The sequence below is a fragment of the Heptranchias perlo genome, chromosome 7 (assembly GCF_035084215.1).
Source record: "Heptranchias perlo isolate sHepPer1 chromosome 7, sHepPer1.hap1, whole genome shotgun sequence".
NCBI classification, from domain to species: domain Eukaryota; kingdom Metazoa; phylum Chordata; class Chondrichthyes; order Hexanchiformes; family Hexanchidae; genus Heptranchias; species Heptranchias perlo.
This window is the reverse complement of record NC_090331.1, coordinates 11,292,444-11,304,629: the sequence shown is the minus strand read 5'-3', so window position 1 is coordinate 11,304,629 and position 12,186 is coordinate 11,292,444. Positions and strand designations below refer to the sequence as shown.

The 12,186-nt window shown below is 47.3% G+C and overlaps 1 protein-coding gene across 5 annotated transcripts in view; it reads right to left on the bottom strand.

The window, feature by feature from the left end:
- Positions 1 to 12,186, bottom strand: part of sema5ba (sema domain, seven thrombospondin repeats (type 1 and type 1-like), transmembrane domain (TM) and short cytoplasmic domain, (semaphorin) 5Ba) — a 300,621-nt gene that overhangs the window by 219,032 nt on the left and 69,403 nt on the right. For 4 of the 5 annotated variants that reach the window (XM_067987075.1, XM_067987080.1, XM_067987077.1 and 1 more), the window contains exon 2: positions 4,316 to 4,368. The gene's annotated coding sequence lies outside the window, so the exon portion shown is untranslated. Of the gene's footprint in view, positions 1 to 1,669; positions 1,819 to 4,315; positions 4,369 to 12,186 lie in introns of all 5 variants that reach the window. The other variant, XM_067987078.1, reaches the window with a different exon arrangement.

Genomic DNA, 12,186 nt, shown 5'->3' with positions numbered 1-12,186 from the left:
CACTGACCCTGTGTGAAGAACAGCCTCTTGGGTGAGGTACCACGGAGCAAAGCTGGCAGCGGTGGAGCTCTATGCCAGCAAGGGCTTAACGCCTTCAGGAGAGGAGGGCAAGGGAATTGTAAAGAGTTCAATTTTGCAGCATCAACATGTGCCACATTGGAAGTATGAGGGGCAGAAGATGTAACCCATTTGGCGTTTTGCTACATATACCGTACCAGACTCAAGGATGGGTCCACTGGCATAGGACCTTGGTGTTTCCCTACGTTATAACAGTGACTAAACTTCAAACATACTTTGTTGTCAGCTGTGGCTTAGTGGGTAGTTCTCCCACCTCTGTTAACCCTGTAAAGGTTGTTAGTTCAATCCTAACTCCCAATACTTAAGCACAAAATCTAGACTGACTCCAGTGAAGAACTGGGGGAGTGCAGCACTGTTGGAGGTGCCAGATGAGGCATTAAACTGGGGCCCTGTCTGCCCTCTCAGGTGAACGTAAAAGATCCCATAGCACTATTTTGAAGAAGAGCAGGGGAGTTCGTCTTGGCTAACATTGATCTCTCTAAAACAGGTTATCTGGTTACTATTTCATTGCTGGTTGTGGGACCTTGCTGTGTGCAAATTGGCTGCCGCGTTTCCTACATTTCAACAGTGACTCCACTTGATTGGCTGTAAGGCACTTTGTGACGTTCGGAGATTGTGAAAGACGCCATACAAACGCAAGGCCTTTCCTTCCCTAATGTGATTAGGCGTGGCAGGCTAGGCCTTGCATTTCAACCCGTGATACCACAAAGGATGAATTCCTGACCTGAGCTTTTTTTTTTGGCGGTGGGACGAAGGGAAAGAAAGTTCCTTAGCAGAAGTCCCTGGGTACGGTAGCATAGTGGTTATGTTACTGGACTAGTAATCCAGAGGCCTGGACTAAAATCTGGAGTCATGAGTTCAAATCCCACCACGGCAGCTGGTGAATTTAAATTCAATTAATTAAATAAAAATCTGGAATTAAAATACTAGTATCAGTAATGGTGGCCATGAAACTACCAGATTGTCGTAAAAACCCATCTGGTTCACTGATGTCCTTTAGGGAAGGAAACCTGCTGTCCTTACCCGGTCTGGCCTATATGTGACTCCAGACCCACAGCAATGTGGTTGATTCTTAATGGCCTAGCAAGCCACTCAGTTGTAAAATCTCACTACAAAAAGTCATAATAAGAATAAAACCAGACAGGCCACTAAGCACGAGCCCTTCCTAACAGCACAGTGGGAGAACCGTCACTGCAGCGGTTCAAGAAGGCAGCTCACCACCACCTTCTCAAGGGCAATTAGGGATGGCCAACAAATGCTGGCCTCGCCAGCGAAGCCCACATCCCATGAACAAATAAAAAAAAAAGGGGGCGGGGGGGAATGATACAGGAGAAAGAAATGCAGAGGATAGCTCAACCTGGATACTCTCTCAACTTCAATTCTTGCCCCACTTCTCTCAGTTAGGTGAATGCTGTTGGGACATGACAATACTTTGCGCCCTGCCCTAGCGAGCAAGGGATAAGTAGGACTTTCTACTTTTGTTTCGGAGATTTCCGTGTGTGCGTCACCGCCCAGAAGGCCAGAATTAATCTGCGTGTCCTTGTCTAGTTGTGAATGGGTTTCATTATTCTCACTGTCTGCTGAAACTCACCCTATTCAACTCTGAGTGCATCTCTTAGTGGAATTGTGAGGAATCAGAAACTTGCAGCAGCCAGACGACCATTAACCCCTTCGTCACTGCAGCAGCGCTTAAGCACTTGGAGCTAAATACCAGCACCAAATACAATCGATTAGTTTGTTCTGAAAATAAAATGGATTCAGAGATAAAACGTTGTTTCAGCACAGTAGCCAATAAATCCAATGGGGAATTCAGGAGAAACTTCTCGACCCAAGGCATGGTTAGGGTGTGGAACTCGCTGCCACAAGGAGCAGTTGAAGCGAATGGCATAGACACATTTAAGGGGAAGCACATGAGGGAGAAAGGAATAGAAGGGTATCCTGATAAGGTTAGATGGAGTAGACTGGGAGGAGGCTCGTGTGGAGCACGAACACAGGCTTGGACCAGTTGGGCCAAATGGCCTGTTTCTGTGCTGTAAATTCTATGTAATTCTATATACTCCACGGCTGCCTGTGACCCTCCAGTACCTCATGTGTGACCCTAGACTGTGAACATTAGCACGACGTTTGGTCATGGGAGGGGGGGGGCGTCGCATCTGAACCCAATCCCATCCTCACTTGATGTCTGCGCATTTTCCCAACAGGTTTTATTGAACAGCGTTCGGGAGTAGGTACCCTGGTTAATATTTTCCCCTCCCTAATCCAGGGGACACTGAGGCCATTTGTAGAGTTAGGCCGAGATCAACTAACTCAGCACAGAGCAAGTAATTCAACCTGAGGCCTTCTGGTCTCCTTGGTTCAGGGCCGCACCAGGTTCAGGTGCATTTACCCTCCCGGGATGAGAGGGTTCTCCCATGAGGAGAAAGTAAGTAGAATGGGCCTATATTCTCTGGAGTTTAGAAGAATGAGAGGGGATCTCATTGAAACATATAAGATTCTGAGGGGGCTTGACAGGGTAGATACCAGGGCCCCCTTATCAGAGAGGTCAATAACCAGGGGGCATAGATTTAAAGTAATTGGTAGAAGGATTAGGTCGGAGCTGAGGAAAAAAATTTTCACCCAGAGGGTGGTGGGGGTCTGGAACTCACTGCCTGAAAGGGTGGTAGAGGCAGAAACCATCAACTCATTTAAAAAGTACCTGGATGTGCACCTGAAGTGCCGTGACCTACAGGGCTACGGACCAAGTGCTGGAAAGTGGGATTAGGCTGGGTGGCTCATTTTCGGCCGGCACCGGCACGATGGGCTGAATGGCCTCCTTCTGTGCTGTAAATTTTCTATGATTCTATGATACTGAGAGGTTGTATCCCCCTGGCTGGCGAGTCTAGAACTAGGGGGCATAGTCTCAGGGTAAGGGGTCGGCCATTTAAGACTGAGATGAGGAGGAATTTCTTCACTCAGAGGGCTGTGAATCTTTGAAATTCTCTACCCCAGAGGGCTGTGGACGCTGAGTCGTTGAGTATATTCAAGGCTGAGATCGATAGACTTTTGGACTCTAAGGGAATCAAGGGATATTGGGATCGGGCGGGAAAGTGGAGTTGAGGTTGAAGATCAGCCATGATCTTACTGAGTGGCGGAGCAGGCTCGAGGGGGCTGTATGGCCTACTCCTGCTCCTATTTCTTATGTTCCACTCTCTGGGGGAGGGGAAGCCAGTTCTTTTCTCATTTTTGAAAAAATTATTTTATTTCAGGCTGTTTCACTCGCATTCCCTGGCAAATCAAGACTGCAGGCAGGTGAGATCCTCCCCGTAGACGTCGCCAATGCCCGCAGGTCATTGCTTCTCCTTGATCTTTCCCACCGTTCCTGCGGTTATTGGTTATTTGCCTGATATGCCCCCCCCCCCACCCACCCTCCTGACGGGTCGATCAAATTTGGAAACTCTCGTGCAACCCTGGTGTGAACAGGCACACCGCTGCTCCGAGGGACAGCGTCTCGGAGTGCTAATTATCCTGCATAGTTCTACTTTACAATTTTCGCCAGGGGTATGGCGGGGGGTGCAGAGGATGACAGGAACAAACAAACTGCCAGCCAGGAACGCACTCTCCACCGCCCCCTGATGGATGCTGCGTGTGCAGAGAACTGGATTAAACTCAACTGTGAGATCCTTTCTCTCATGGTTGAAAACTCACCGACTATGATCACTCATTTTTGGGGGAGAGAAATAAGTAGGGAGGTGGTGAAAGCCCATGGGTCTGTACCCTAGCACACGTGAGCACCTTGGGAAGGGGAAACTGGAGAGAGAGATACAAAAAAAACACAACAAAGATCTGGGCAACAAATGCACTGCAATCTTAACCACCAACTCTCTCACACAACACACCGATTGTTTCCTCTTTCACCTGTTTCTGTCCAACTGCTTCATCGGATACATTGGCACGGTTAACTTCCCTCATCATACCTTTCAGAGTCTTCGCACACAGCTCTGTTCTTCCTCGTTGACTCACTTTCCCCTTTTCCATGAATACCCCCTTGTGTCTGATGTACCAAGATTCTGCCGCGGGGGCCCCCTCTTTTACAAGTGAATAGGCACAATGTGAACAGAGAAAGAGCCAACTAATTCACCATGCCTTACCCACAATGGGGCGTGGTAATTTGGGATGACTAATGATGGCGCAAGAGACTGATAAAAACCAAGGCAGGACTTATTAACATGCTAAAATAAAAAGGGCTTTAAACTCTTACCGTAGCTGCATCACAAGTGTGTCGTAACTCTTGTCTGTACGTTCCCGTGTAACCTGCGGGGGGAAAGTGTGAAGACCCTTTCAGTAAAGTGACACCTTCAACATGAATCGTACCAGAAGAGATCAGGTCATCCGACAAAAAGGTACTCTCAAAATCAACAGTGAAGACTCACAGCAGACAGTAACGACCCAGTTGCACACTTGGAACATGCTTTAACATAGATTTAGCAGTACGAGCTCAGTAAGTTGGCCCCCATTCCTCTCTGGAGGCGTTGTTTCGTGCTGCAGTGTGGTTCGACAGGCATCGAGCCCTCTCCATACCTCGCCCAAGTGAGCACATTCACGAGGGTGATCAGACTGTGAGCATCAGTCAGTAGAGAGATGTTGCTTGATATTTTACAAACTGTAACCTCAAACAGAAGGCCCATCGTCACGGTGGGATACTAGGGATGTAGCCCCACCAACATCGTCCACATCCTGAGATTGGGGGGGGGGGGAGGGAATATATCTTTGTTTCAGTGTCTTCTTGCTTCATTTCAGCATGGAACAGGATGATGATGCAATGTTTGGCAAGGGTAGATAAAAAGGTCCCCCCATTTCCCCCTCCCCTCCACCCCTGCAGCTCAGCAGGTAAGTGCACTGCCCAGTGTGATGCTCAGCCATACAGATTAGGAAGACTCCATGGTTTATATTGAGTTAGCTGATTTTAGCTGAGGAGATGCTAGAGTGCTAAAAAGTGGCCTTAGTGCCCCCCGGCAAGGCAAGGCGAGGGATGGGGGAGAGTCGACCTTCGCTCCTGCTCCTACCCACCGTCCAATGCATGTTCGTGGATGTCCAGCGAAGACAAAGTTTTACTCCGCCAATTCTTGCCTCTTGCGCATCCCTGATTTTCATCGCTCCACCATTGGCGGCCGTGCCTTCAGCTGCCTAGGCCCTAAGCTCTGGAATTCCCTCCCTAAACCTCTCTCTCCTCTCTCTTCTTTAAGGCGTTCCTTAAAACCTACCTCTTTGACTGAGCTTTTGGTCATCTGTCCTACTATCTCCTTATGTGGCTCGGTGTCAAATTTTGTTTGAAAATCGCTCCTGCGAATTTTATCATGTTAAAGGCGCTATATAAATGCGAGTTGTTGTTGTTGTTGTTGTTGAAGAATGTGGTGCCCTCCAATTCAAGTTTGTTTACTGTTAGTCAGCCATGGGACAGTGGGTAGCATTCTTGCCTCCAAGTCAGAAGATCATGGGTTCAAGTCCCACTCCCAGTGCAGTACTGAGGGAGTGCTGCACTGTTGGAGGTGCTGTCTTTCCAATGAGATGTTAAACCATAGGCCCTGTTCTGCCCTCTTTGATGGATAGAAAAGATCCCATGGCACTCTTTCAAAGAAGAGCGGGGGAGTTCTCCTTGGTGTCCTGGCCAATATTTATCCCTCAACCAACATCACTCTAACAGATTATCTGGTCATTATCACATTGCTGTTTGTGGGAGCTTGCTGTGCTTAATTTCAGCACAGATCGTGATCATGATGTGGTGTTTGGCAAGGGTAGATGAAAAGTTTCCCTCAAACTGGCTGCCGCGTTTCCTAAATTACAACAGTGACTACACTTCAAAAGTACTTCATTGGCTGTAAAGCTTTTTGGGACGTCCGGGGGTCCTGAAGTGAAAGGTGCTATATAAATGCAAGTTCTTGCTATGCCACTTCAGAGCACATTAAGAGTCAACTATATCGTGTGGAATTGGAGTCACATCCCTTCCCTGAAGGACTTTAGGAACATAGGAACAGGAGTAGGCCATTCAGCCCCTCGAGCCTGCTCCGCCATTTGATAAGATCACGGCTGATCCGTGATCGAGCTCCATATACCCGCCTTTGGCCCATATCCCTTAATACCTTTGGTTGCCAAAAAGCTATCTATCTCAGATTTAAATTTAGTTGGGTTTTTACGATAATCTGGCAGTTTGCGTGGTCATTTTGGTTTTCTCCTGAAACCAGCACACAAATTTTATTTTATCGAATTCAATTTCACAACTTGCCAACGTGGGATTGCGAACTCTGGGTTGCTGGTCCAGTAACATAACCTCCAGATTACCCCAACCTGAGCTCATGATTTTTTACAGTGCAACATCCCATGACACAACCTGCGACTTTCTACACTTAGCCGGCACAGTACAGCTTGATGTGCCCAAGTACCGCAGTTGGCGTAAGAAGTCTCAGATGCAGTAAAGATGCCCGTTTCTCAGCAACAACAATCACTGGCTCTTAATCATCTCAACGTAATTTGTGTGATTTACTTAGCGCGCCTCAGAGTGTTAAAGTGGATGCGAAATGTTTTAATGATCAAAGAGTTACCATTAAAATCAGGTATACAAGTGTCACCTTCAAACCTGGAGACGTGACTTAGATCATAAAAGACACTGATGCATCTTTGCCCTGAACAGCATATTTTAAAAGTACTCCTTTTGCAGGACTTGTCACTCTGTGTATAACAATCCTGGGTATTTATTCATACCTCGCGCTGTTATAGACAGGGTCATATGACGTTATGAGACGCTTTAGATTGAGTTTGGGGCTGAAAACGCCACTAAAGGCACCAGCAACCCAATAGAAAACAAGGGAGCCAGAGGCAATGAGCACCATCCAGGGTGGCTTCTACCCACACCTCTTGACTGCAGTCCCACCCGTAATATAAAGACGCAGTTGTGAAAACACTGGGGACCAAGGGCATGGGCCAATGCCAGGTAAGTTATTTCTTTCTTTAAGGGGAAGCTAGATAAGTACATGAGGGAGAAAGGAAAAGAAGGATGTGCAGATAGGATGAGATGAAGTAAGGCGGGAGGAGGCTCGTGTGGAGCATAAACACCGGCATGGGCCAGTTGGGCCAAATGGCCTGTTTCTGTGCTGTAAATTCTATGTAATTCATTGCCAGCATCGGGGGAGGGCAGGGTGGGGGGGATGGGAAGAGGAAGCAGGGCTGGAGAAGCTGATATGGGAGGGGGGGGGGGCGGGGGGAGAGGAAAGAGGGGCCTGCGACACACAGAAATGAAACGGAAGTGTATAAAACTCCTCAACTATCAAATCACAAAGACCTTAAAAAGGCAGCTGACCAATGTCCTGCCAACCCCCCCTCTTTGGGACCATAGTGAGAGTTAAACAGCACAAGCAAATGTTTTTTTTTGTTGAAAACCTCCGCAGCTCCGTGTGATCGCCAGACGCCTAAATCACCCAATCTAATCTGCGACACGCACAAGTGCATCATGACCAGGATTAGGTAGCTGGGATACGAATGCTCTGAATTCACCCACTCTGGTAATTTGCATCCAATTATTTAATGCTTTCTTCCCCCCCCCCGCCCCCCCCGCCACCCTCGCCCACTCATGAATTCCTGCGCTTTGGAGCCTGAATCTCAAAGCATTCTTACAGATCGCAGGTGAAAGAGGTTAGGCGGTGTTAGTAAGTTTAATTTGAAATAATAATGAGCTGATTGTTGTCTTCGATTGGCATTAACCCAGTCTGCGAAAAAACTTGATTGTAACCTGCAGCTGGAACCAAAGCTCTGGCAGGAGTACAATATCTGTTCGGTTTATTTAAAGGAATACCTAAGTTTCTCCATCCCCCTCCTCCTGAACTGTGCTGGGATATGGTTCCCTCGGACACTGCTCCGCTCCGGTACCTACGCCATTTCTTCCATCGGCAGGCTATTCTCCCATGGGCACCTCACAGTCGAGCCAAATCCCGCCACACCTGGTGTCTGCACTAGCCAGTTGGATAGAAACTGGGATTGGGAACTCTGGCTGATTTTTGCCCTCCCCCACCCCCCCCCCCCCTACTGGTAAGCTCATTGAAATCGGCTAAATAAGCATAGAGCAGCCGAGATCGTCTGGACCGGGTCAATGGCTGAGGTCAACTAATTCAGCACAGACTGGGAATTGAAGCTGGGGGCTTCTGGTCTGTACAGCTCAGCTACGCACTGCCTTCACCAACTGAATTATCCAGGGAGGGGATGAATCAGCTCCGATTTCTGCTCCTATTCACAGTCTAGTGACTTCTGCTGGATATGTCGACACCAAGTGAGGACACGATGGAACTTGGCTGTGGGGCCTTGTACGGTCAAATAACCTGCCAACACTTGCCACCTAGACTCGTTAATAAAGAACGACCACTTGGGCAGGGCACTGGAGGGCAGCTGGGTCCCCATGGGACCACAGGTCAGTACGTTTAGGATGGGGAGAGACAGAAACATGCACTTGATCACAGCAGAATTCAGAGGCAGTCATGGAATACCAGTGCCTCCAATCCCTTTCCATTTCTCCCAAAAAACTGGGTCAACATCTAGTTAGGAGTCAGAGATTTGAGCACATAATCTAGGCTGACACCCCAGTGCAGTACTGAGGGAGTGCTGCACTGTTGGAGGTGCCTTCTTTCAGATGAGACGTTAAACCGAGGCCCTGTCTGCCCTCTCCTGTGGACGTAAAAGATCCCATGGCACTATTTCGAAAAGGAGCAGGGGAGCTCTAACTGGCCAATATTTATCCCTCAACCAACGTCACTAAAAAACAGATTATCTGGTCATTATGACATTGCTGTTTGTGAGACCTTGCTGTGCGCAATTTGGCTGCTGTGTTTCCTACATTGCAACAGTGACTACACTTCAAAAGTACTTCTTTGGCTGCAAAGCGCTTTGGGACATCCTGAGGTTGTGAAAGGCTCAATATGAATGCAAGTCTCTTTCTTTCTTTTGGAGTTTTGTTCGATCACCTTTCAGGAACCATGAGTATTCACGCAGAACTGTTCCTCAGGAGATTGAATAAGTGAAGTAGAGTCCAAGTTAAGATAGATCATAAATGAAAGAAGTGGTTGATGGGCTGAAGGGCCTTTTCTCATGCTGTGTTTTCTTATATTGAGTTGTAGTTTAGCTCTGTTGGTGGCTCAGAAATCAACTCTGGGACTTGAGTTTATGATCTGGACCGACACTCCAGTGCAATATTGAGGGAGTGCTGTACTGTTGGAAGTGCCACTCAAGAGATGAGACATTATACCAAGGTCTCATCTACCCTTTGGTGGTTATAAAAGATAACATGGCACTATACGAAGTGTAGGGAGGTCTCCTGGTGTCCTGGCCAACATTCCTCCCTAAGTCAATACTACCAAAAACAGATTAACTGGTCATTCATTTCTGTGCTGTTTGTGGAACCTTACTGTGTGCAAATTTCATTTTTGCCTACATCACAACTGTACTTCAATTGTACATGACTTCACTGTATATGAAACACTTTGAGAGATATGGTAAGCCAGTATATACATCCCCCACTTCCTTCACCCAGCCAATGGCGGCCGTGCTTTCAGCCGTCTAGGCCCTAAGCTCTGGAATTCCCTCCCTAAACCTCTCCGCCCCTCTCTCCTCCTTCAGGACTCTCCTTAAAACCTATCTCTTTGACCAAGCTTTCGGTCACCTGTCCTAATGTCTCAGTTTTTGGCTCGGCATAAATTTTTGTCTGATTACGCCCCTGTGAAACTCCTTGGGATGTTTTACTACGTTAAAGGCGCTATATGGATGCAAGCTGTTGTTATATACGATGTCTTTGATTTCTTTTGCTCCTGCTGTGTGGAATTCCGACAGAAAACTTCTTTCCCACTTACTCCCGCTGTACAAAAATTGCTGATCCAAATGGGTTGTCTTTTATCCAGCTTATCACTCCATATACTAGAGTGGATCGACCTTGCAGATTTCACCTGATACATAAGCACATTCTGAAAATTAATCCCTCTTAAGTGTTTTCTTTTCGTTTTCCTTATATCAAATTTCTAAATGAACAATTTAATCAATTATAATTATCTCCATCAACATATATTAAAAAGGATGTTGTTGCTTGGTAACTTGTGTTGGATTTGCAAAATAAAGCGAAGATGATCAGGGATAGAAGGAGGGTGTTGCAGCTGTCTAAATTGTTCCACTTGAAATCAAATTTAATTACAGTACAAAAACTTTCTCAGTGTATCAGAAAAGGTTGTCTGCTGCTGTGAACTTGCCGAGGCAGCCAAGATGGCGGACAGGCCCCCCCCTGTCGAGTTTCCTGAGGCCTGCTGCTCCTGGCTGCCCCAGGAAATCAGTCCGTCCCAACGGTCCCCAAAGCAGCATCACCCCCTCCTCATCAAACAAGAAGTTCAACCTCGTAAGAAATAAGCAAGAGTGGAACGAGGAAAAGGCTGAGCGGGGAATCGAGCCCACTGCTTTCCGAGTGTGTACAGCAGAGTCAAAAACCCTCAACATAGCACGGGGCCACTCGGCCCTTTTTTTTTGCCTCTGCCTGTGCTAGCCCTACACCAGAGCTATCCAAACCCATTTCATAGAATCACACAGCACAGAAAGAAGCCATTCGGCCCATCGTGCCTGAGCCGGCTCTTTGAAAGAGCTATCCGAAATAGTCCCCACTGCCTTGCTCTTTCCCCATGCAAATTTTTCCTTTTCATGTGTACATCTAATTCCCTTTTGAAAGTTACTATTGAATCTGCTTCCACCGCCCTTTCAGGCAGCGCACTCCAGATCGTAACAACTCGCCGCGTAAAAAACATTTCTCCTCATCTCCCTCTGGTTCCTTTACCTGCTCTTGCCTCACAGTCTAATGATTTCCAAGTATTCATCTAATTCCCTCTTAAATGTTATGATTGATTTGATTTCAATAGCTAGCTGTGGCAATGCAGTCGATGTGTCAAGAGTCCTTTACGTTAATAACATTTCTTCCAACTTCCGCCTTTATCTATCTAATCATGGATTCTGTCCGAATCATTTCATCGCCCGAGGAAAAGTTCTGTATAAACACTCCTCGATTTCCCCAAAGGTAATCTTAAGCAAAACTTCAGAATATCTGCCTATAGCCACATCTCCTCTGCACAATCTTGGCCCACTGCCCTCCAGATAACACCTCTTGCTCAAGATGCAGAAACCATTACATCCCATAGTTGGTTTGACCACATCAGTCTATATCTATCCCAATAACCTTCAACTCTGTTTCCAGGCAGATAGTGATTCAGCGTCTCTTACTTTTGAAGAGCTTCAATCTGTGGCTTTTAGTCAAAGCTTGGGTGTAAGAGACTCAATGTACGAGGGTGGAAAAACATTAAACAATCAACAAAAAAACAAAGCACGTTTACAGATGGAATTGTGCCCGAGAATCTCGGGCAAGTAACACTGGAATTTGAGTCTTGGATTGGAATTCCACTCGAGAAGAGTGTTCAGGAGAAGTCCGTGCTTCAGATTTTCACATCTTCAGGGGCGAAGAAATTTAGTATTGCTCCCCCTCCCCCCACCCACCCACCCCATCCCCATTCCCCCTCTCCATCGGAATAGTCAGAAGGAGCTAACAATTGATTAAATTAGACCGACTATCCTCGCATCGAGTCCCCTTCTTCCGCCCACCCCCCGCTAATTCGGAAAGTTGCGCCAACACTTCCGAGGCCTCGCCCTCCCTGGGGCAGAAGAGCTGCGGTTGGAAAGCATTACGAGTCGCAGACACTCTCTCAGTGTCTTCCTCTCCTCCCCTCCCCCACCGTCGCCATCAGTGCCGCCACAATACAGGATTTGCTCAGAGCATTGAACTTCTTTTCCAAGCTGCGTGGCATTCCACTGTTACTCGGGGCGACGGTCAGGAGAATGGAAGTCTAACCTTGGGCTCCATTCAGCTTCACCCCCCCCCCCCCCTCTCCCACAATGAGAGAGAGAGAGTGAAAACTACTGGTAATCTTCTTTACTTGGATACACGGCCACGCCATCTGCAGCGCTCGTAAACTACTGTCAGTTGTTCATTATTCAACTCGAGTACGACTGATGGAGCAGTCTGAGTCGCTGCCAAGCGCCGTGCATCTCAGCCTAATCAAACCCTCAAAA